At 38.8% G+C, this 23,041-nt stretch overlaps 1 long non-coding RNA gene across 3 annotated transcripts in view; it reads right to left on the reverse strand.

Moving 5' to 3' along the window:
• LOC111539591 overlaps window positions 1-23,041 on the reverse strand; it is a 329,705-nt gene that overhangs the window by 289,287 nt on the left and 17,377 nt on the right. For all 3 annotated transcript variants that reach the window (XR_002730729.1, XR_002730727.1, XR_002730728.1), the window contains exon 2: window positions 22,424-22,558. This is a non-coding gene — a long non-coding RNA (uncharacterized LOC111539591). The remainder of the gene's footprint in view (window positions 1-22,423; window positions 22,559-23,041) is intronic.

The following is a 23,041-nucleotide window of genomic DNA, read 5'->3' on the forward strand; positions in this document are numbered from 1 at the left end:
ATAATAAGGTATAGGTTAAGAAACCGTCCTCTCACTCCTGTGCCTATCTTCTCCTTTTTTAGCTCTCCTCAAACACAGAATTTCTTTATGCAGTTGAGAGTACATGTGAAAATATATCTTATCCCTTCTCCTTTATTAAACAAATGGTAGCAAAGTACATACACTGTTCTGACCTTTGCTTTTTATACTTCCCAGAATATCCTGGGGACTTTTCCATACCCATAAATAGCAATCTTCCTTGTTCTTTCATCCAGCTGTGCTGTATTGCATTGTGCAGATGTGCCATGGTGATATGATTTGGCTCTGTGTCCCCACCAAAATCTTATATTGTAGCTTCCATAATTCCCACATATTGTGAGAGGGACCTGGTTGTAGATAACTGAATCATGAGGGCAGTTTCTCCCATACTGTTCTCATGATAGCGAGTGGGTTTCACGAGATCTGATCGTTTTAAAAAGCAGAGTTTTCCCGTACAAGTTCTCTCTTTGCCTGCTGCTATCCATGTAAGACGTGACTTGCTCCTCTTTGCTTTCCACCATGATTGCAAAGTTTCCCCAGCCATGTGGAACTGTATGTCCATGAAACCTCTTTCTTTTGTAAATTGCCCAATCTGGCATATGTCTTTATCAGCAATGAGAAAACAGACTAATACACATGGTTTATGTAACCAGCCCTCTAATGATGGATACTTGGACTGTTTCTCACAGGTTATTATTACAAATAATGCTAAAATGGATAACTCTTCCCACATATCATTTAAAATACATGCAGGTATGTGTTAAGAATAAATTCCAGATACGAGTTTACTAAGTTAAAGGTTAAGTTAGTGTATAATTTTTTTTTTTTTTTTTTGAGATGGAGTTTCATTCTTGTCTCCCAGGCTGCAGTGCAATGGTATGATCTCAGCTCACTACAACCTCTGCCTCCCAGGTTCAAGCGATTCTCCTGGCTCAGCCTCTTGAGTAGCTGTGATTACAGATATCTGCCACTATGCCCAGATATTTTTTGTATTTTTAGTAGAGACAGGGTTTCACCATGTTGGCCAGGCTGGTCTTGAACTCCTTATCTCAGGCGATTCTCCCGCTAGGCCTCCCAAAGTGCTAGGATTATAGGCATGAGCCACCATGCCTGGCCCCATAAATAATTTTGATACATATTTCCTGCTCTCCACAAGGGCTGTACCTGTTCACACTCTCATCAGCAATACATCAAAGAGCCTATTTCACCACAGTTTCACCAGCAAAGAACATTTCAAACTTTGAGTTTGATAATCTGACAGATGGGGAAAAAAAGTTTCCACGAGCTAATGTGGATTCAGGCAAGGTGATACTGTCCTATAGGAACTTAATCTGATGGGCAAATTTCAGCTGAGCTTAGATCCTTATTCCTTAATTGTCTTAACTCCCAGTTTATCAATGATGGTAACTCCTGATGAAGTAAGACCATGGAGGAAAGAGATTGTGGAGGATGGTGTGACTTTCTAGAGGTGAATTCTGCAGGTGAAATATGAGAATTTTACCTACATCTCATGGTCCAGGCTAGATCCTAGGTCCAAAGTAAATGTGAAGACAGCTAGAAAAAATGTCCCTAGCTGAGAATCTACTTCCTAGAAACAAGCGTGTGACATGGAAGGAAAGAAGGAGTCTTTGGAGGATAGAGGTCTCTGCCATAGAAATACATTGTTGTGTTTCTGCTGTTATAACTTAATTTCAAGTGTTTCACACAAACACTGAACATGAACACAGAAACAACTTTTGTCAAGCTGTGGAATTATTTTTTTTAATATAATTATTCCCAAAACAATTTTTTCTAATTTAGTCATCTCCTAAGTCCTTTGGCCTCAATATCCTTATTTGTAAAATGAGAAAATTGAATTAGATCATTTCTGAGAATCTGCCAAGCACCAATTGCAGGGATCTGGGATTGTTGTAGTTTAATGTTCCCTGCAGTAAATGAGTGGTTGACCACAAGCTAGTATCTTCAGTACCACCAAGCTGACTTTTTGGTTTCTTCCCTCCTCTGTTCTTCCTGGGTTCTTGCAAGAGATGTAGAAATATAGTCTTATGTTAATAGGAGGCTAACTTTAGAGAGGTATAGCTTCTGAAGATATCCTCAATTTCTTTGCACTTCTCAAATCAAAGAGATTCCCTATCTGTTGCTGACTGAATTATCATTGAGTCATATTCTTACCAATAAAGGGCTTTCATTAAATTTTTTAAAAATCTATTAAGTTTCACAATAAGAATTTCTAAAGTTCCTACTCTGCATCCAACTGAACTGTACTGAAGGTACAAAGATGAAAAAAGAAATTTAAACCAGGGAGGGGTGTATGTTCTGACTCAGAAATTCAAGGATAAAGAGTTACAAAATAGAGCTCCATATCCAAAAGAGCTTATAATTTCTTTCAGTATATTTGGCATAGCCACACAAAAAGATGGCAATATGAGATCACAAATGGTTTTCTGCCAAGATGAGTAAACAGGGGGAGGGCACACAGTGTGAATAAGGGCAGAGACAGTCCTAACCCGAGTGACTTTTATAACATCAAGATGACGTTCAAACTGTGTAATGTGAAGCACAAAGGAAGCAGAAGCTCTGGTAAGCAATTCCCAACCATGCAACGCAAACATGACCTCCCTGGGGGTCCTGCCCTTGAAGGAGGCTGAGGTCGAAGCTCCTTTCATTCTTGCCTGTAACCAGCACCTTTAGCTATGAAGGGAAATATATGCTTGTCAATCATGTGTTCCAATCAGGGAAGACACTAAACCCATGTAGTCCAAGAGAATCTTTTCAGTGATAGATAAAACCCAGAAAGGTCAAAGATCATCCATGCCTGAAACAGATGGAATTAAGAAAAATGCCATTAACCTCACCTCTATTGTCTTCCTGTTGACACAGTTGATAGTCCAGGACCTGAGCTTGCTTTTGAAAGTATTCCCTTTTGCTTGGGAGATCTTTTGTCTTCTTGTTTTTCCTCAGCATTTCACTTAGAGATTTAAGGCAAGAAAACATTAAAATTGTTTCTCTCATAAAACTGAAATGTCATTATTCTCTGCAATCATGTTATTTAATTATTAGTGTTCTTTATTTTCAGGCATGTAATCAATGATTTTCCATTTCGTGGCTTACAAAAGAGAAATCCAGTTACATGTAATTGGGGCACAAGGGTCTATTAAACCCAAGTCAGGAAACTCTATCTTCATCCCTGCACCTGTCCCTGCCTGCAGCAGCCACCAAGTAACACAAATTCTGGTTACATATGACTTTCAGAACCAAAGCCATGATTTCTTTTTTAAATACATATCTGTGACTTCTTTTTAATTTTTAATTTTTTTTCAATTTTTAATTTGTTTTCATTATGTTTAGAGATAGGGTCTTCCTCTATCACCCGAGCTTGTGTGCAGTGGCATGATCATAGCTCACTGCAGCCTCAAACTCCTGGGCTCAGGCAATCCTTCCGACACGGTCTCTGTATGTCACCCACGCTGGCCTCAGACTCCTAAGCTCATTTGATCTTCTGACCTTAGCCTTCCAAAGAACTGGAATTACACATGTCAGCCACCACACACAGTTCAGAGCCATTTCTGAAAATAATAAAAAGAGTCAACAGGTGTGTAGCTGTGTGGTTTCCAATATGGAAAAAGAGAAAACAGGAGAGGACTTGCTAACCCTAGTTTATAGACAAAGAAACTGAAACGCCACTTGTTTACATTACTAGGCCAACCCAAACTAGAACCCAGTCTTTTGGTTTTAAGTTCAGTGTCCTTTCTACCATGTCTTTCTGTGAGTGTAGCCTTTCATCTGCACTACAGCAGAGAAACTAGTGGTCCACACAACAGGAGGTCAGTGTTATAGCACACAGGTCCAAAGTCTTCATGTGATATCCAATACTTGATAATTACAATTAGATCTAAAAGGAGCTGAAGCTATCTGGCCCAACCTACTCATTTTACAGATAATGACATTTAGACCCAAGGATGGTAAGTAACTTAAACAAAATTGGAATTAGAGAGTCCTCCATCTCCTAGTCCAAACTCAGCACCCAAACACAAACTTGCTGGATATTTTGTCACATCATTTGATTGTCACTGCAAACTCTTCTAATCACATCTGATAAAATTGTTTTTTCAAGAAAACTGCATTTCTCTTTTAGATGTACATAATTCATTCTCAGTGACACCTCTCTCTCCTTTTCTTTTTTTTTTTTTTTGGACAGAATCTCGCTCTTGTTGCCCAGGTTTGGGTGCAGTGGCGCAATCTCAGCTCACTGCAACCTCTGTCTCCTGGGTTCAAGCAATTCTCCTGCTTCAGCTTCCCAAGTAGCTGGGATTATAGGCATCCGGCACCACATCTGCCTGATTTTTTTGTATTTTTAGTAGAGACAGGATTTCACCATGTTGGCCAGGCTGGTATCAAACTCCCGACCTTAGGTGATCCACTTACCTCGGCCTCTCAAAGTGCTGGGATTACAGGTGTGATCCACTGTGCCTGGCCCCTGTCTCCTAATCATTTGTCTACCCTTCCTGTTTCCGAGTTCTGAGACTGAATGTGATCCACACAGCAAAGACAAACACTCACAGGTTTGTACAGAACAGGCCATAGGACCCCAAGTTCAGGGGAAGGGACAGCAGCTGGTCTTAACTAGGAGGTGAAGACAAATGTTTCAAAAACTGCAGGATAGAGGCTAGAGTACACAAGAAGCAAGTCTGCCTCAGCTTCTGGCAAAGGCATCTAGAAAGGAGGCATGTTTTAAGGGATCCTGAAATATGACTTCCACATACCTGGGATGATTGTAGGGATGGGTTTGGGGCTACACATTATTTACACCTTAGTGGGATGCAATTTAATTAAATTGGTCTCTTCCTAACACATATTTGATTGAGCTCAGCCCCAGGAGGAGTTTAATAGCTATAACTAGAAATGTAAGGAAGTAATTTTGAAAGGTGGGCAATTCTGGAAAGGGCAGGCTTGCCCTGGGGAACTGTAGCATGAGGTTTTGGCACTGTAAGAACATTGGTCTGTTAGAAGGTGGAATTCAGAGATAAGACTTGAGAAAGGGAAGGGGTGTCATGCAATCAGGAACGAGGAATGGGAGGGAGGCAGGAGGCAGGTAGAGCCCCCAGGTTTCCGAGTCCCAAATCTGAGAGTTTCTTGTGTTGGTTTGAAGGTTTCTGAAACTTTATGAAGATTTAAGGCCCGCTGTTTCTTTATTTTCCTCCTAGATAAGCTCTGTTAGGCACTTTACCCTCCCACAAAACAAACAGAAAGGTTTACGAGGAGTATGCAAAGCAATATACTGTCAAGGAAGACTATACAGATCAGCCACCCCTGCAAGCTATGCACTGCAGCCGCCAGCTATGCAGGAAGGTTTTTAAATGGTGGTTTAGCTTTCTTGGCCCCAGCAGATTTTATTAACCCCCTGTAGCAATGGTTTCCATTTGAGGCCATTCCTTTTTTACTGGAAGAAGAGTACAACTGAACCCTGGTTACAGGGTCAGGGATCTAGAAGCTGACTGAACCCATGTCAGTCACTTTGTGGACTGATGAATGAGAAGTTGTTCAAAGAGGCAGGCTGGATCGTGTTTCCTCCCTGCTTAAGCTTTCAATGGCTTCCAGTTGCCTAACGGAGCAGAGCCAAGCTCCTCAGTTAGGCCTCGCAAGGCTCATGCCTCATGGCCAAGCACACCTCACCCCCACTGTGCAAAGATCACCTCCACCTCCAAAAGCGAATTTCCCAAAGTTTTCCAAACAAATTCAGCACCCTCCAGCCAACACCTCATTCTCTCTTCCTAGAATTAGTTTCTCCTCTACATCCTTCGATTGCCAATCCACGCATCATACTGGGTAGAGAGAGACAAGCAGGCAACAGAGACTGGAGCTCAAACTCTGGCTCCTGTTGATTGACTCACTGGGCCAGTCACTCGGCCTCTCATTGCCTTGATTTAATCCTCTGCAAAGTGGGAAATAATACTAATCATGGTATTACCCTCACAGGATTGCTTGCGAGGGTTATCTAAGTTGACCTACATGGGGCACGTGGAAGAGTGCATGGGATTTGATAAGTTCTGAACAAATGTCAGTCATCAGTCCGAGGTGTCTCCGCTAACCCACTCGTGGTAGGTCAATAGGCTCCTCCTCTCTGCCACCACTGGGCTCAATATGTCCATTTGTTATCACTTCTGTCACACCAGACAGCGTTTTGTCAGTTGATACCCTGTTTTCATCCAAAAAGGACTTGATTTGTGGTTCAGTTGCTAGCTTACTTATTTATCTATTTATTTATTTATTGAGATGGAATCTTCCTCTGTCACCAGGCTGGAATGCAGTGGTGCGATCACGGCTCACTGCAACCTCCTCCTCCCCAGTTCAAGCAATTCTCCTGCTTCAGCCTCCCGAGGAGCTGGGACTACAGGTGTGTGCCACCACACTCAGCTAATTTTTGTATTTTTAGTAAAGATGGGGGTTTTACCATGTTGACCAGGATGGTCTCAATCTCTTAACCTCATGATCTGCCTTCCTCAGCCTCCCAAAGTGCTGGGATTACAGGCGTGAGCCACTGTACCCAGCTAGCTTATTTATTATTTTATTTATTTTAGTGAGACTGTCTTCCCCAAGGGTTGTAAACTGAGAGCACAGAATTTACGTTTATTGTGTGTTTAATTCCTAGACCAGTGCCAGGCATATGATACATTTTCCATAAATGTTTGTAAGGTGAGATGTAATTATTCCATACTCGTTGACATGGCATCGAGATCTGGAGGCTTCACTCTTGACTTTGCCTCTGACTTGTTCTTTGACCTTAAATAATTTTCTAGGCCTCATGTTTCTCATCTCTAAAGTAAGAAAATCTGAAGCTTGGCAAGGTAGGTTAGGGCCAGTTTTGGAAACATCTTAATACTCAACTCTCATTGAACACTTCCTCTATAACAATAATAAAACTCAATGAGGAATGAAAATACTTTCTATATCAAAAAGACACCTGCATCTGTATGTTTATCACAACACTATTTACAATAACAAAGATATGGAATCAAACTAAATGTCTACCAACAGATGACTGGATAAAGAAAATGTGATATACGTACACAATGGAATACTATTCAGCTATAAAAAAATGAAAACTAGATGAAACTAGGTGTCATTATCTTGAGTGAAACAAGTCAGACACAGAAAGACAAATACTGCATGTTCTCACTTATAAGTGGGAGCTAAAGAATATGTACACTTAGATGTATAATATAGAATGGTAGACAATGGAGACTTGGAAGGGTGAAGGGGTGGGAGGAGGACAATGAAGAAAGATTGCTTAATGGGTACAATGCACATTATATGAGTGATGGATACCCTAAAAGTCTTGACTTCACCATTGTAAAATCTATGCATGTAATAAAATTACACTTATACTCCATAAATTTATAAAGATACTAAATAAGTAAATAAAATTTAATAAGAAATCAATCTATTGTATTAATGATTAAAAGTAAGATTTATAGACAATGTTACCAGCATAGTGCCTGATATAGAGTAAATCCTCAACACATGGTAGCTATTACTACATAGTATTGCTAAAATCTTATTCTAATGCAAGAATAATATCCTAAGTATGTAGCATATTTAACCATCTGTTATTAAATGTAGGGTTTTTTTCTAATATTCCTTATTTTTAAAAAAGGAACATTGCAATGAATTTCCTTGAATATATGTTTTTATTTACTCCTATAAAAACACTGTTTCTTTAAACATGATTAGTGCCTTGGAAGGTTTTTAAGACTTTGATACATACTGCCAAATGGTTTCCCAACAATTGTACCAAATTTCTCCCCTTCCTTGTATGGGATTGCTTGCCTTTCTTCATCTTCACCAGCACTATATTTTATTGTTATTTAAATCTTTGCCAATTGATAGGCAAAAAGTACTTCTTTTTTTATTTTGTATTTTTAATTACTAGTAAATTAATGTTTTATATGTACGAATTTATTCTCTTCTATAAATTAACTTTTCACAGTCTTATATTAAAATATATTTGGTCAGCCAAAAAACATAAATAAATAATGAGGAAGGCAGTTACACTAAAAACTGTTTTAGTTAAAATGCACAGATTACCTGGGAAGTTTTATCCCACAATTTGTTCTTAATCATTGACTATCTCATCAATGTTTTCTCAAACACAATCAGTTTTCCCCCTCCACCTCATGTCTGTCTTTCTGCCTTTTCCAGGGCTGTATTCCAGTGTCACCTCCTCCAAGAAACTTCCTCAACTCTTTGTCTTTTGTTTTTTTCTTCCAATTTCACTATAGGCATCTTGGTTGCTGGTGAGAGACAGGACTAGCTGGATTTCCTAGGCTGACTAAGAATCCCTAAGTCTAACTGGGAAGGTGACTACATCCACCTTTAAACAGGGGGCTTGCAACTTAGCCCACATCCAACCAATCAGGTAGTAAAGAGAGCTCACTAAAATGCTAATTAGGCAAAAACAGGAGGTAAAGACATAGCCAATCATCTATCGCCTGAGAGCACAGTGGGAGGGACAATGATGGGATATAAACCCAGGCACTGGAGCCGGCAAGGCCTACCTTCTTTGGGTCCCCTCCCTTTGTATGGGAGCTCTGTTTTCACTCTATTAAATCTTGCAACTGCACTCTCTTCTGGTCCATGTTTGTTAGGGCTCCAGCTGAGCTTTCGCTCACCATCCACCACTGCTGTTTGCTGCCATCACAGACCCTCTGCTGACTTCCAGCCCTCCGGATCCGGCAGGGTGTCCACTGTACTCCTGATGCAGTAAGGCGCCCATTGCCACTCCCAATCAGGCTAAAGGCTTGCCATTGTTCTTGCACGGCTAAGTGCCCAGGTTTGTACTAATCAAGCTGAACACTAGTCACTGGGTTCTACAGTTCTCTTCCGTGACCCACGGCTTCTCATAGAGCTATAACACTCACTGCATGGCCCAAGATTCCATTCCTTGGAACCCATGAGGCCAAGAACCCCAGGTCAGAGAACATGAGGCTTGCCGCCATCTTGGAAGCATCCCGCCACCATCTTGGCATCTTGGGAGCTCTAAGAACAAGGACCCCCTGCCCCCCAGTAACATTGGGACTTGGATGCCATTTTTCTTTAAAATCTTCAGCCTCTAATATTGTATTCGGGGCCAGGCTTGCAACAAGTCCTCAAAGACTGGAAGATTTCATACCATCACTTTCATTAAGAGGGGCTTGCAACTGAGGAAGAGGAATACAAGCTCTTCCTTTGCAGTAAACTCATAGGATAAAGCTCATCCCTCCTGCAGGGCCATTCTATCTAACATGTTAATGATCTTCATTCTATTTTATTGATATTACATCCTTTATCAACATCTAACAAATAGTTTTTAGTACCCTCTTTCCTGTGACCAGTTGTTGCAGAAAGAGGGAAGTAAGGGGAAATATCTGTTTCCCCAGAAATGAGGACTACCCAAGACCTAGCCATTTAGTATCTATGCCAAAGAATCTCAGAACATGAACACAGGACTAAAAGCCATGTAAAGCAACACTGGTATCTTCTTAAGGGTCAGTTCAGTGATCTAAATGAGAGGAAATTAATTGAATCTATTTTTGTCTGGCATATTTACTGGTGGGGTAGAGCCTAGTGTCAATTTTGCCAAGATTGGTTTAGGGGCGCAGCTAGAGTTAACACTTGAAGCTCTGCAGATGTACTGCCCTCCTTATGTCCTTCAGAGCACAAGATGGAATCAAGGGCTAAGTCTGAAGTCCACAGAGACTGCAGCAACTCCTGGCATGCCGAGAGTGCTTTCGGTAAATTCCAGAGCAGAATGTTCAACATTACAAAATAGTCTAATTGGTAAAACAAAGGAAGACCTATCAATGGTAAAATAATGTGTTATTTCATCTGCAAAATGTTGGATTACTATATCTAGTAAGCGCCCTTAATACAACTAAGTCCTAGTTTTTAAGATTATCAGTCAATTGATAGGGAAGCTGTGAGGTAGGAAGGAAGAGTATGCAACATCAAATTTAAAGGCAAAAGTTGAAGAGCTCAACCACTGAAGATGAATTCAAGATGAAGATGTGGCCCAGTATGTTTCAGCAACAGTCAGAAGAGCCCTGGGTTGGAGGTTTGCTTCTATTCCCTAATTAATTATGTGACCCTGCAAAGGTTATTACATCTATGCCCACATTGTTTTCTTTATATGTGATTACACTGCTATTTTTAAGATCTCTTGCCTTTTAGAATGTTAACACTCAATTACTCTACTCTGATGTTAGCACAAATCAATCCTCTTTGTTTTTTGTCCCACAGTGAGTGAACACGTCTATAAAGCAAAGATGGTGACACCTGTTCTAACCTAAATGACATATGGGATCCTGGCTGGGTAAGTGCTTGGATATGCTCTAAGTGTTCCAAGACAATAAGGCAATGTCATCATTAACATAATTTTTAAAACTTCCAGCTTTTTAAAGGGCTGGAATTCAAGCCCTTATGTCTCATTTTGTTGTATCTTTCAGGAAAGGGCCCTGGTCTTGCATAGATTCTTCCAGAAAGATGTAGAGAGAGTAACTGGCTAGGAAGAACCATCAGTATCAATGGCCCAGGCTATTTCTTACAACAGCGAAATGAAGATAACATTTGGAATTGCCTAAAACTTATCATAGAGCTTTCTCAAATATTGTTTTACTCTGTCTTCACAGCAGTGAAGATTCTTATCCGCTGTCAGTGATAAGAAAACTGAAGCACCATAAAGTTAACGTATTTTCTTTAACTCACACAGCTCTTTAGAAGAATTGAAATTGAGCCTAAATATCCTAACACATGGCCTGAGACTAGTCCTGGAAATGACAGAGCCCCTGATGTCCACCCTTGACTGCCTCTATGAAGCCATTTCCTACTACCTAGAGAGCACAATCAAGCCCTCCTCAGGGGTTTCATAATTCTTCTCACAAATGTTTAATTAAACATATTCACATGGCTAGCTATTTTTGTATCTATCTTCCTCACTGGACTGTTAGCTTTCTAAAGCTTAGAAACCACATTTAGAGCCATAGGCCCTGACACAGTGGCTACCATAAGCTGGGGCTCAGCAAACGGTGGTAAAATACATGAGCAACAAAAGGATCATCAAAAATTTAAAAGAGTGGGAATTTAAGGTGGGGGCAGGAGAAGAGAAAGGAAGTTTGGGTAGAGGGAAAAGGCAGAGGAGAGGCTGGTTGGCTGTGCAGAGTCTGACCACATGCCAAACCCAAAAATCACATTGGAAATGTTTGCTGCTGAGTTTGCGCACCCACATTCTGTTCACCACCATTAATGAAAACAATTGAACATGGATGTATTTGCAAACATTTCCATCCAAACACAACAAAAACTGGCAAAAAGGAAGAGGGCATCTGTATTAGTCAGGGTTCCCTAGGGGGACAGGACTAATAGGATAGATGGATATATGAAAGGAAGTTTATTAAGGAATATTGACTCACAGGATCACAAGGTGAAGTCCCACAATAGGACATCTGCAAACTGAGGAGCCAGGGCAGGAAGCATCCAGCATAGGAGGAAGATGGAGGCGGGAAGACTCAGCAAGTCTATTCCTTCCATATTCTTCTGCCTGCTCTTATCCTGGCTGTGATGGCAGCTGATTAGATGGTGCCCACCCAGATTGAGGGTGGGTCTGCTTCTCCCAGTCCATTGACTCAAATGTTAATCTCCTTTGGTAACACCCTCACAGACACACCCAGGAACAATACTTTGTATCCTTCAGTCCAATGAAGCTGACACTCAGTATTAACTATCCCAGCATCCAGCATTTCTGTTAGTCATTCACCATGGCTGTCTACAGTGTACTTCATTTTACAGTGATGAGGCATATAATGGACTCTTATCTTCTGGGGCAGAACAAAGATGCCCAATCATTTAACTAGAAATGGGAAACACAGGGAAACCAAACAATGGCTATCATCTTGTCAAACACACGCGCACACACACACACAAGGAAAAATGACCAGTAACTATACACATACACACTGGGTAGCTTTTGTAAGTAGAGCCAAAATATACATACTCATCACGAATAATTATAAAGTGACTTATTCACCACTCCCACATTTTTCCAGCCTGGCTAATACATAGTACAGTGCCTGGCATATAGCAGGTACTCTAAATGTTTGAGTGTCTGAATTAGTGTGTGTAAAATAAATAAGTATAGTGGGACCATTAGTTTATTTAAATAGATGTTTTCTTGCTCAAGAAAAAAATACTATTACTGTTTAGTTACATACACTGCAGTAACATCTCCATATCCCCCAAATAATCACTCTCTACTAAGAATAGGTCACCAGATTATCTGAAAAAGATGCAGAATGAAGCAAAAGTCGTTTTATTCTGCATATATTCTTACACAGCTGTTGAGGAGAGTAACACTTAATTTACTAGATTGCAATTATCTATACTTCATGTTGTCAATATGCATATAAGATATACTCTTTTTAATTATTAAATATTGAGAGGTTACTATGTACCATAGTCTGTGTGGAATGCTAGGGATAAAGTAGTAATACATATATGGTCTCTGCTTCTATTTTAGTAGAGCAAATAGAAAAAAATAGTAATTCCTTATTTTGATTTTTAAATAACAGAGGAAAATTACAGCAGAATTTAATTTATCCAACATGAGCCTTTCATATTACAAGCATGTTATAAACTCCTGTAATTCTTTCCCTTTGTATAAAAAGGACAGTTAAGTTCACTTCCTTCTTAACAATTATTACTATGTTTTGTTTTTCTGTGAAGCAAAAAATTAGATTGTTCCTACTTTCACACCTGGAACTTTATCTCCCAAATTACCAGATACTATAAAAGTTATTTTATAACCAATTTCACTGCTTTGGAGAAGGCCCTCCCTCCCTGCAAGCTGGTGGGAAATTAAACCTTATTGAGCTAAACTATCTTAATAACTAAAAATTTCCTGTCAACAAAACTATAATTTTTTAAATTATTTCAATATATTTTGGAGGAACAGGTGGTGTTTGGCTACATGAAGAAGTTCCTTAGTGGTGATTTCTGACATTTTGGTGCACCCATCACCCAAGCAGTGTACACTGTACCCAACGTATAGTCTTTTATCCCTCAACCCACTCTGAACTTTTCCCTTGAGTCTCCAGAGTCCATTGTATCATTCTCATGATTTTGCATCCTCATAGCTTAGCTGCCACTTATGCGTGAGAATATACAGTGCTTGGTTTTCCATTCCTGAGTTACTTCACATAGAATAATGGTATCCAATTCCATCCATGTTGCTCCAAATGCCATTGTTTCTTTTTATGGCTGAGTAGTCCATGGTGTATATATACCACATTTTCTGTATCCACTTGTTGATTGATGGGCATTTGAACTGGTTCCATATTTTTTCAATTGCCAATTGTGCTGCTATAAAGATGCATGTGTGCAGGTATCTTTTTTGTATATAATGATTTCTTTTTTCCTCTGGGCAGATACCCAGTAATGGGATTGCTGGATCAATTGTAGACTACAATTTGTCCACTTTAAGTTTTCCGTAGTGGTTGTACTAGTTTACAGTCCCACCAACCAGCAGTGTAAAAGTGTTCTCGTTTCACCACAGCCATGCCAACATCTACTATATTTTGATTTTTTGATTACAGCCATTCTTGTAGGAGTAAGGTGGTATCACATTGTGGTTTTGAATTGTATTTCCCTGACCATTCGTGAAGTTGAGCATATTTTCATATGTTTATTTACCATTTCTATATCTTTTTTAAAGAATTGTCTATTCATGTCCTCAACCCACTTTTTGTTGGGACTGTTTGGTGGTTTTTTGTTTTGTTTTGTTTTGTTTTTGTTGTTGTTTTTTCTGATTTAAGTTCCTTGTAGATTCTGGATTCCTTTGTCAGATGTATAGATTGCAAAGGTTTTCTCTCACTCTGGGTTGTCTGTTTACTTTGCTGATTGTGTCTTTGCTATGCAGAAGCTTTTTAGTTTTATTAAGTCCCATTTATTTATCTTTGTTTTTGTTGCATTTGCTTATGGGTTCTTGGTCATGAAGTCTTTGCCTAAGGCAATGTCTTGAGGGTTTTTCTGATGTTATCTTCTAGAATTTTTATGGTTTCAGGTCTTAGATTTAAGTCTTTGATTCATTTTGTGTTGATTTTTGTATAAGGTGAGAGATAAGAATCCAGTTTCATTTCTCTACATAATGGCTGGCCAGTTATTCCAGCACCATTTGTTGAATAGTGTGTCTGTTCTTTCCCTCACTTTATGTTTTTGTTTCCTTTGTTGAAGGTCAGTTGGCTGCAAGAATTTGGCTTTATTTGTAGGTTCTCTGTTCTGTTCTATTGATCTATATTTTTACATAATAAAACATATTTTTACTTTTATACCTGCCTATTTTTATACCAGTATTATACTGACAAACCATAATATTCAAATACAGAAAGTCACCAAGAAGCATTACCTATATAGTGATGAATTATGACACAACATTTATTGTTTAGGCCAATGACCAGGTCAAAGACTAATACTTGAAGCAGTTAAGATGAAAACTTATACAAAAAAACAAACAAAACCGAAAAACTCGCACCTAACTCAGAGATGAGTATTTTCTGGAATACTAACACTTCAGCTATCTTGTTTCCTAGCCCACGTCAGATTGGAAGTAGCTAAGAAGAGAATGCTGGAGGGAGTAGCCAGATGTAGACACAATTACAGCAACAGAAAGCAAAATAATCATAGCCTAAAAATAGGCAACAAGTAGTTCCTGTGTTATGCCCTTGACTTTCAATCCTCTCAAGAACCCACGTGGCAGCTCTATCATAAGGCACCTACTATGGACATTCTCTCTAATTCTTACAAGTTGGCATTATTGTGCCCAATGTACAACTGAGGAAAATGTGGTTCAGAGAAACTAAATCATTTGTGACAAGATTCCTTAATAAGCAAGCAAGTGACTCAGAATGTGGACCTGGCCCTAAGTAAAGTGACTGTAAATCCCAGTTTGAAAAAGCAGTCTCATCTTATTCCTGTTGTCCTGCTTAAATAATAACAGGGTCCCAGTTTGGATGTTGAGTTATGCGGTCCCCTATCCAAAGAGCACAGCCTGTCTCCAGCCAGTTGGTTGCACCTTCTCCACACAATAGTGGCCTTCAAAGCTGACGCCTTGACGCTGAGTCAAGAGAAGCGTAACTGTAAAAAAGAACCTGAAATACTCAAAATGCATGCCAATTTGAGACCATTCAGACAAAAGGAAGAATGATTTATTCAGTTTAATTATTCCCAAGAGCTGGAATCGATTAAGGAACTAATAAATACCTATACAATGACACTGTCCCAAATAGAAAAGGTTAAATTAAACAAATTAAAAGTAAACAGAAGAGCATGTAACACATTATAAAAGGATTTTTATCCCAAGTTGTTAAAGGTTAACTTTTGAACCTAAAGAGGGTAAGTTTTAGTTGTCTAGAAAATTCATTGTTTTTGGACCCTTCCTTTCCTAATCATAGTCCAAGGAAGAATTACTGTATTTTTCCTCCACAAAATGCTTCCCTCTCCCACACTCACAAAAAATTTGCTTCTCAGCTCAGTCTCTGAAAGTCTGAGTTCAAATGCTCACCACATGCTGTGTGATCTTAGATGAGAGTCTTGTCCTCCCTCACCCTTTCACTCATCTGTAAAATTAAGACAATAACCATACCCGGCTCACCAGAATACAGAAAGGATGGTACAAAATAATGCATGTAAAGCACTTGGAAAAGTGAATAGTACATAGGCCATGCTTAACAATTTTACTTATGATGATGAATATTAACCTTATTAATATTCCTAATGTTAATCCCAATTCAAGTCCTTTCCCCCTTGAAAAGTGAAATCTCAAGCAGAAGAAATACTTTCAAAATCCAGCCAAAAATGATACTGGCACTGGTATTTATAAAATACTCCCCAAAACAGGTTTACAATTCAAAGTCAAAGGAGTCTAAGGCACCTAGTCCAACTACTTCATTTTATAGAAAAGGAAAATTGAACCAGAGAGATGATATGACTTCCCAAACACATAAAACCAACTTAGTAGCAAAGCTAGATATTACGGACTTCATGCCGAAAATGTCCTGAATACAGAAAGAGCATGGGCCTTTGTGGGGAATAAAGCTCATCTTCCACATGATAGCTGTGTAACCGCAGGCAATTTTACTTAACATTTCTGAAGCTTGTTATTCTCTATTGATAAAAATAAGGATTAGAGTTTTCCTTTGTCAGGGTATTCTGAGGAGTAAAAGCACACACAGAGCCGGGAGTCACACTCATACAATATGGTGGCTGCCTGAAGTGGCATAGCCGCTACAGGGAATTGATCACTACCTACCAAACCATGAGATGTACAAATCCTTCCACACATGTATTCCATTTCTAGAAATGTATCCTATGGGAAGACATGTATGTTCAAGGATGTTTATTGAAGCTTTCACTGTGTTAACAACAACCAAAAACATTAAATCTCTCTGAAGAGGGAAATGCTGCCAACAACAAAAAACAAAAAGTAAGGAAGATTTACAAAAAGTGCAAATAGTAAGCCTTTAAAATTAAGCAAATTAGAATGTCATTGAATAATATGCAGAGTAGATTTTGTTAAGCAAATTAGAATGTCATTGAATAATATGCAGAGGTTTTGAATTCATGCATGACAAAACAAAACATTAAGATATGAATGTGTATATGTATATGTAGATGAAATTGTTAATAGATACATATGATGAAATTAGTGGTATTTGAGGGAAAAAGAAAGATAATTTTGATCATATATCACATGTACCCCCATATCTTTTAAAGTTTGAATCATATAAATGTATTCATATATTATTTGTATAGCAGAAAAATAAATAGAATGCCTAGTATATAGAGGATACTAAATATTTCTTTCTGCCTATATACCTCAATGCTCAGTGTTACAATGTGTATTACTATAATTGATATTTCTATCATTGTCATTATAACTTCACACACAATTTTTAAAAACAAATATTGTTTCAGGGACTCCTCTGTCCCATGAGAGAGCTTTTCCATCAAGTTTCAAATCTGACTGTTCATTTATGACCTGCACTAAAGGTCTACATCCCACAGCCTGAACTAAGGGATGAACAAAGGTTAATAAAAACACATAAAGGCAAGGCAAGAGGAGTCAGTCTCCCTTGCCTCTGTTTGTGGTGTCATTTGTCTCCCTGTTAAAATGCAATAAAGATAATAAAAGGAAATCGGCTGTGGAAAATGAAAGAGCCCTCTATTCATAAAAACAGTTCAAATGAGAAAAGTCTTTTAATGGGGATGAGACAACTACCATGCAAAGCAGTGGGAGAGGGACACATAAAACCCTTAGGACAATTCATTAACCACAAATTATTGTAGGCAACTCAAATCTTTTCCCCCAAAACAGGTTTATGTTCTAACCATCAGCATGATAGATGCCTTCAAGCAAATTCTTAGACTGATGCAAATGCAGTAGGCAAAAGCAAGATATTTCAATATAGGATCTGCCCTCGCAATCTGAGGGTCCTTAGAAGAAACATGGTTCTGTCATGGACATGATAAAGGAAGCATGATAAAGGGTATCAGTATAAGGCCACCTGGCTCACCCTTAGATCTGACTTCTTGCTCCACTTCTACTAACTCATACCCCTGAATAAACAAATCCATGACCTTGGGAAAGCTAATCACCTTGTTTCTGGACCACCTCACCTAAAATGAAGGTAATATGTGCCTAATCTATCTGTCATAGTTGTTATGATGCTCAGATGATTTTTTAAAAAGAAAAATATATGCATAATGACTCAAAATTGCTCTTATTAAATCATGCCAGCCACTCAGACACCACACAGCCTGCACCCATTAAAAGAGCAAGCCTGCGGCCGGGCTCGGTGGCTCATGCCTGTAATCCCAGCATTTTGGGAGGCGGAAGTGGGTGGATCACGAGGTCAGGAGATCGAGACCATCCTGGCTAACACGGTGAAACCCCGTCTCCACTAAAAATACAAAAAAAAAAAAAAATTAGCCGGGCATGGTGGTGGGTGCCTGTAGTCCTAGCTACTTGGGAGGCTGAGGCAGGAGAATGGCGTGAACCCGGGAGGCGGAGCTTGCAGTGAGCCGAGATCGTGCCACTGCACACCAGCCTGGGCGACAGAGCGAGACTCCGACTCAAGAAAAAAAAAAAAAAAAAAAACCAGCAAGCATGCTCTCAGCAGCAATTATGGACCCTTCATTTACTGCCACCCCTACTTTCCCTCTTCCTCCCCATTCCTAGGCTTGTAACATAATTTCTCATTAAACTGTATGTTGAAAAGCTCTACAGTGAATGGAAACGAAATGCAATTTTGTTTTTCAACATACAGTTTAATTTACATTTTTATCCCACCACCCCGTTGGAGGACTAAAATCTGAGATCCTACATTAAAGTGTTGACAGACTCCTTTCTGTTCTAATTGACACACTGTGAATCTGTGCCATGTCCATCTGCCTCTTTCTGCTGAGATCGCCTCACCCTTCAGAAACAAAGGCCTCAGTGCCGCCCTTTCCTGGGCTCCACATTTAATCCAAGGAAATACTCATGCTTCTTTTATCTCATGCTATAGTTTCAATGTGTCTCCCAAATTTCATGTGTTGAAAACTTAATCCCCAATGTGGTAGTATGAAAAGTGAGCCCTTTAATAGTTGATTGGATCATTCATGAGGACTCTGCCCTCTTAAATAGATTAATCCATTCATGGATTAATGGATTATCATGGGGTGTAACTGGTGGCTTTGTAAGAAGAGGGAGAGAAACCTGAGCTGGCATGTCAGTGCTCTCAGCCACCCACTATGTGATGCCCTGCAGCACCCTGGGACTGCAGAGAGCCCCTACCAGCAAGAAGGCTTTCACCAGATGTATCACCTCAACCTGGAACTTCTCAGCCTCCAGGACTGAAAGAAATTCCTTTTCTTTATAAATTACCTAGTTTCAAGTATTCTGTTGTAAGCAACAGAAAATTGATTAAGAGATCCCACAACCTCTGAGGGGAAGGCCAAGCTCAGTATTGCCTTCTTCTGGTCCTGCCACCAAAGCAATATGGAAGCCATACTCTGTGACCCACAATTATAGGGAACCTCCTTGAAAGTCATGCCAGTGGTCCCATTGGAGCTTGAAAAGTCTCACTTTAAGTATTGATAGCTTCAGCCTAACTTCCTTATCCTTTTTTCTCTCCATCCACAATCCACACTTCACAACGTGAATGAGTACTCACATTCAGAAACAGAGCCTGACTCGCTGTGGTGGCTCACGCCTGTAATCCCAGCACTTTGGGATGCTGAGGCAGGCAGATCACCTGAAGTCAGAAGTTTGAGACCAGCCTGGCCAACACGGTGAAACCCTGTCTCTACTAAAAAAACAAAAATTAGCTGGGCATGGTGGCACATGCCTGTAATCCCAGCTACTCAGGAGGCTGAGGCACGAGAATTGTTGGAACCTGGGAGGCAGAGGTTGCAGGGAGCCAAGATGGCACCACTGCACTCCAGCCTAGGTGACAGGGCGAGACTGTGCCTCAAAAAACAAAAACAAACAAAAAAACAAAAACAAAAATCTCAGAAACAGGGCGCTGCGGTTTGGCAAGGGTTTTAATTGGCAAGGAAAGCTTCAGTCATGTTCACTAGGTTAGATTAATTGAGGCATAAGTGAGTGTTAGTCATTTGGAAATTATTTCTATTGCAAAGCATCAAAAACCAAAGAGCACACAACTGGGTGCCTGAAGGTCTGTTTTGACTCTGCCACCAGATAAGAACAAAAGGAAGAGGTTCACCACTCAGGGGCATCACTTTCTCTGTATGTACACATTGTTCTGAGATAACTGGACAAAATGAAGACTTTTCAGACTAAGTTTGTTCTTCAAGCTCATGTGGGAACCCGCCATACCCCAGGACAGTCATACATGAAATAGGTAAAAATTCAGTATTATTCCTAAATCTGCCTCTCATTCTTCCGCAGCTTTGCTGTCCACCATTACGAATTGACATCAAAAAACCTAAACTAAAAGTGCTTATTTGATACACTGTATTAACCCAATCTCCATCTTTTCTGGGATAGCAAAGGAAAGTCTATTTTACAAATACCTTGTCAAGCAGACAACACTTCTGAAAAACACGCAGACAAAGTAAAACAAAACAGAACAGAACAGCGCTGCCCTTGGACAAAACTGCTTTGTAGAGTCAGATGGTGCTTTATTGGTTATGGCTAAGTCCTTGATCTGCCTGGGTGTCAGTTGCCTATTTGTAATAATTAGGCTAAAATTAATAATCTCTAAGGCTGCTTCCGGATCTAAAAATCCACATCAGCATCACTCTGTAAGATGCTGTTTTTATCTTTCAATAATGTTTCTTGCAAATTTTAATGTAGGAGCTTAGGAAAATACAGGATTAATTGCCCCATTGCATCCTTGGTTGGCCATCTGTGCATGGGAACTAGGGTCAGATACAGTAAACTAGAGGTTATATTCAGAAAATCCGAGGGTGTCTATAAGAATAACATATCCAGTCTTTATCTTCTAGAGGCAATCTGTTTCATTGGTTGTGTTTTTGTTAAACGTATTAGAGAATTGTAATGGTAATGGCTATCACTTTGTGTTTCTGCTAAAGGTATCCGAGAATTATAATGGTAATGACTATCACTAGAAGGCAAACTCCCTGAGGGCAAGGGACTTTTTCCTATTTTAGTCTCTGCTATCTCTTGCTTTTTTGTTTTTTTTTTTTTTTTTAAAGCAGATTTATTGAGATATAATTGTATTATAAAATTCAACAACTTAAAATATACAATTCAATTTTTTTAGTATATTTACAGAGTTGTAGACCTATCACAAGACCTTCAGTTGGGAAAATAAGAATGTTCTGGGTTTAAATAGTGGTGGTAGTTTCACAAAATGGGAACTGTACTTAATGCTACTGAATTGTACAGTTTAGAATGGTTATTATAGCAAATTTTATGTTGTGTGTATTTTCCCACAATATAAAATTCCAGAAAAAATCCCACTGAAGTACTTTTTGACATCATTTGTGTTTTCATTCTGCAGCTCAAGTATTATCATTGTTTACTGACTTGATTTTTTAATAGGTTCTGGGACCCTTATAGAATAGTGATCTTTGAAATCACTTGGACAGTAGCTTTCTCCAGGCAATGAAATTAGAGAAGATTTCCCCTTCTTCTTCAGATAGATCTACATTTTCTAAAATAAGCACGCATAACTTTTTAGACAGAAAACAATTATAAACATTATTTTTTAAATATTAGGAATATATGTAACTAGAACTTTTGAGTGAGAAATTGCAAAGGGCTTTCTAGAATCTGAGGAAGATAGAAACTTTTTGGAGATAATTCCTTCTCCTATGGCATTATACCACATGCTTTTATGCTTATGACTCATTTGTGAACTGTAATATTTTGCATTTATCCCACCTTTCCTATACAAACTGCGTTACTTGGTTTATAAAATTTCTATTGGTAAACTTATTTCAGAAATATATCCATAGATACACCTCTACATACATCTAATCGATGTATAAAGTAAGAATAGAGTTAGAACAGCCTCCTTTTGCAACCTTTAATGAACTGGTGTATCTAGTCATTGATCATCACCACCTGCTAAAAGAGAGGCACCCAGACAGTAAATGCTTACTAAGGAAAAACACAGCAACTTTCATCAGGTAGAATTGCTACAAATAAACCCACCTGTATCTGATTAAACCACTAGCACTAATGCTCAATTTACAGGAAAAGCAGAGACTATAGGAAGATGTTAAGCAACACCGTGGTGATACAATTATCAAAATCCAGATGGCAGAAAACTTTATAGGATAAATAACCTGGTTCCTTCAACAATGGAAAGAATTAAACATTTTTGGACTTGATTTACACAAATTGTTACAAAAATATAGTATTTGTAAGAGAATTTGAAATTTGAATAATGGCTAGGTATTTGATGATATTAACAATTTATTTTTCTTTGTGACTGAAAATATAGTTCTTTTTTAAAGTATTATGTTTTGGAAATACACACTGAAATTGTTTTCAAAGGAAATAATTTGATGTCTGGGACTACATTCAAAAAATACTCAATGAGTGTAAGTGAATGGAGGTATTCATGAAACAATATTTGTCATGATTGTGTAATTTCTGAAGCTGGGTAGGGAGTGCATGGAGTTTACTTTACTATTATTTCTACATCTGCATATGATTGAAAAATTTCATGATACTTTAAAAATGTATTTTTTGCAAATAAATGTAATGGTGAGAAGGGGTATTTGGAAGGTTTTGTTTGTTCATTAGTTTTCTAGCATTTAGTTTGTTTTTATTCTTTTAAGTTTGAAGAATATACAAGATATAATTCACCAGAGTAAAATTTCCTATCTACGTGCCTCCACTTACCACTGCCATATATATAAACTGAAGAGGAAAGTTTTTCATGACCGGCCTTCTGGAAATTGCAGAAATGTGACAGATCTGGAACACTCTCCCCAGTCTATAGGCTGATGGCATGTGGCTCTCACAAATGGGAAGGAGCTGTGAAATGGCAGAAAAGACTCAATTTTACAACTATTTTTGAAAATCTTTAATATTCCTTATTCTAAAAGTACATTAGTACATCTGACATAAAGTCAGAATGTAAAATGAATCAGGTTGCGAGCAGAATTATGGTGTAATAAAAACGTGCAGCAGAACTGGACAGTGAAATAGCTCTGAATTTCATTGAAATGTGTTGTATCATGGATCATGGATATAAAGCACAGCATGTTTATGGATTTGACAAGAGAGAAGGTACAGATTTTTTTTCCCCAGGACAAGCAGACATAATCTGGTACCTGTAGAAAATATATAAATATATTGCAGCAGAAGATATCATCACCATTATATTATAAAACATACAGTGCAGTGTAAAAAACACACACACGCAAAAACCATCAAATCATTTTAAGTAACTGTATTTGTGGTAATGTTGACACTATTATTCTGAGGCTGGTGCATGTATATTGTTAGACAAAATGA

This window comes from Piliocolobus tephrosceles, chromosome 18, assembly GCF_002776525.5.
Source record: "Piliocolobus tephrosceles isolate RC106 chromosome 18, ASM277652v3, whole genome shotgun sequence".
In the NCBI taxonomy this organism is placed as follows: domain Eukaryota; kingdom Metazoa; phylum Chordata; class Mammalia; order Primates; family Cercopithecidae; genus Piliocolobus; species Piliocolobus tephrosceles.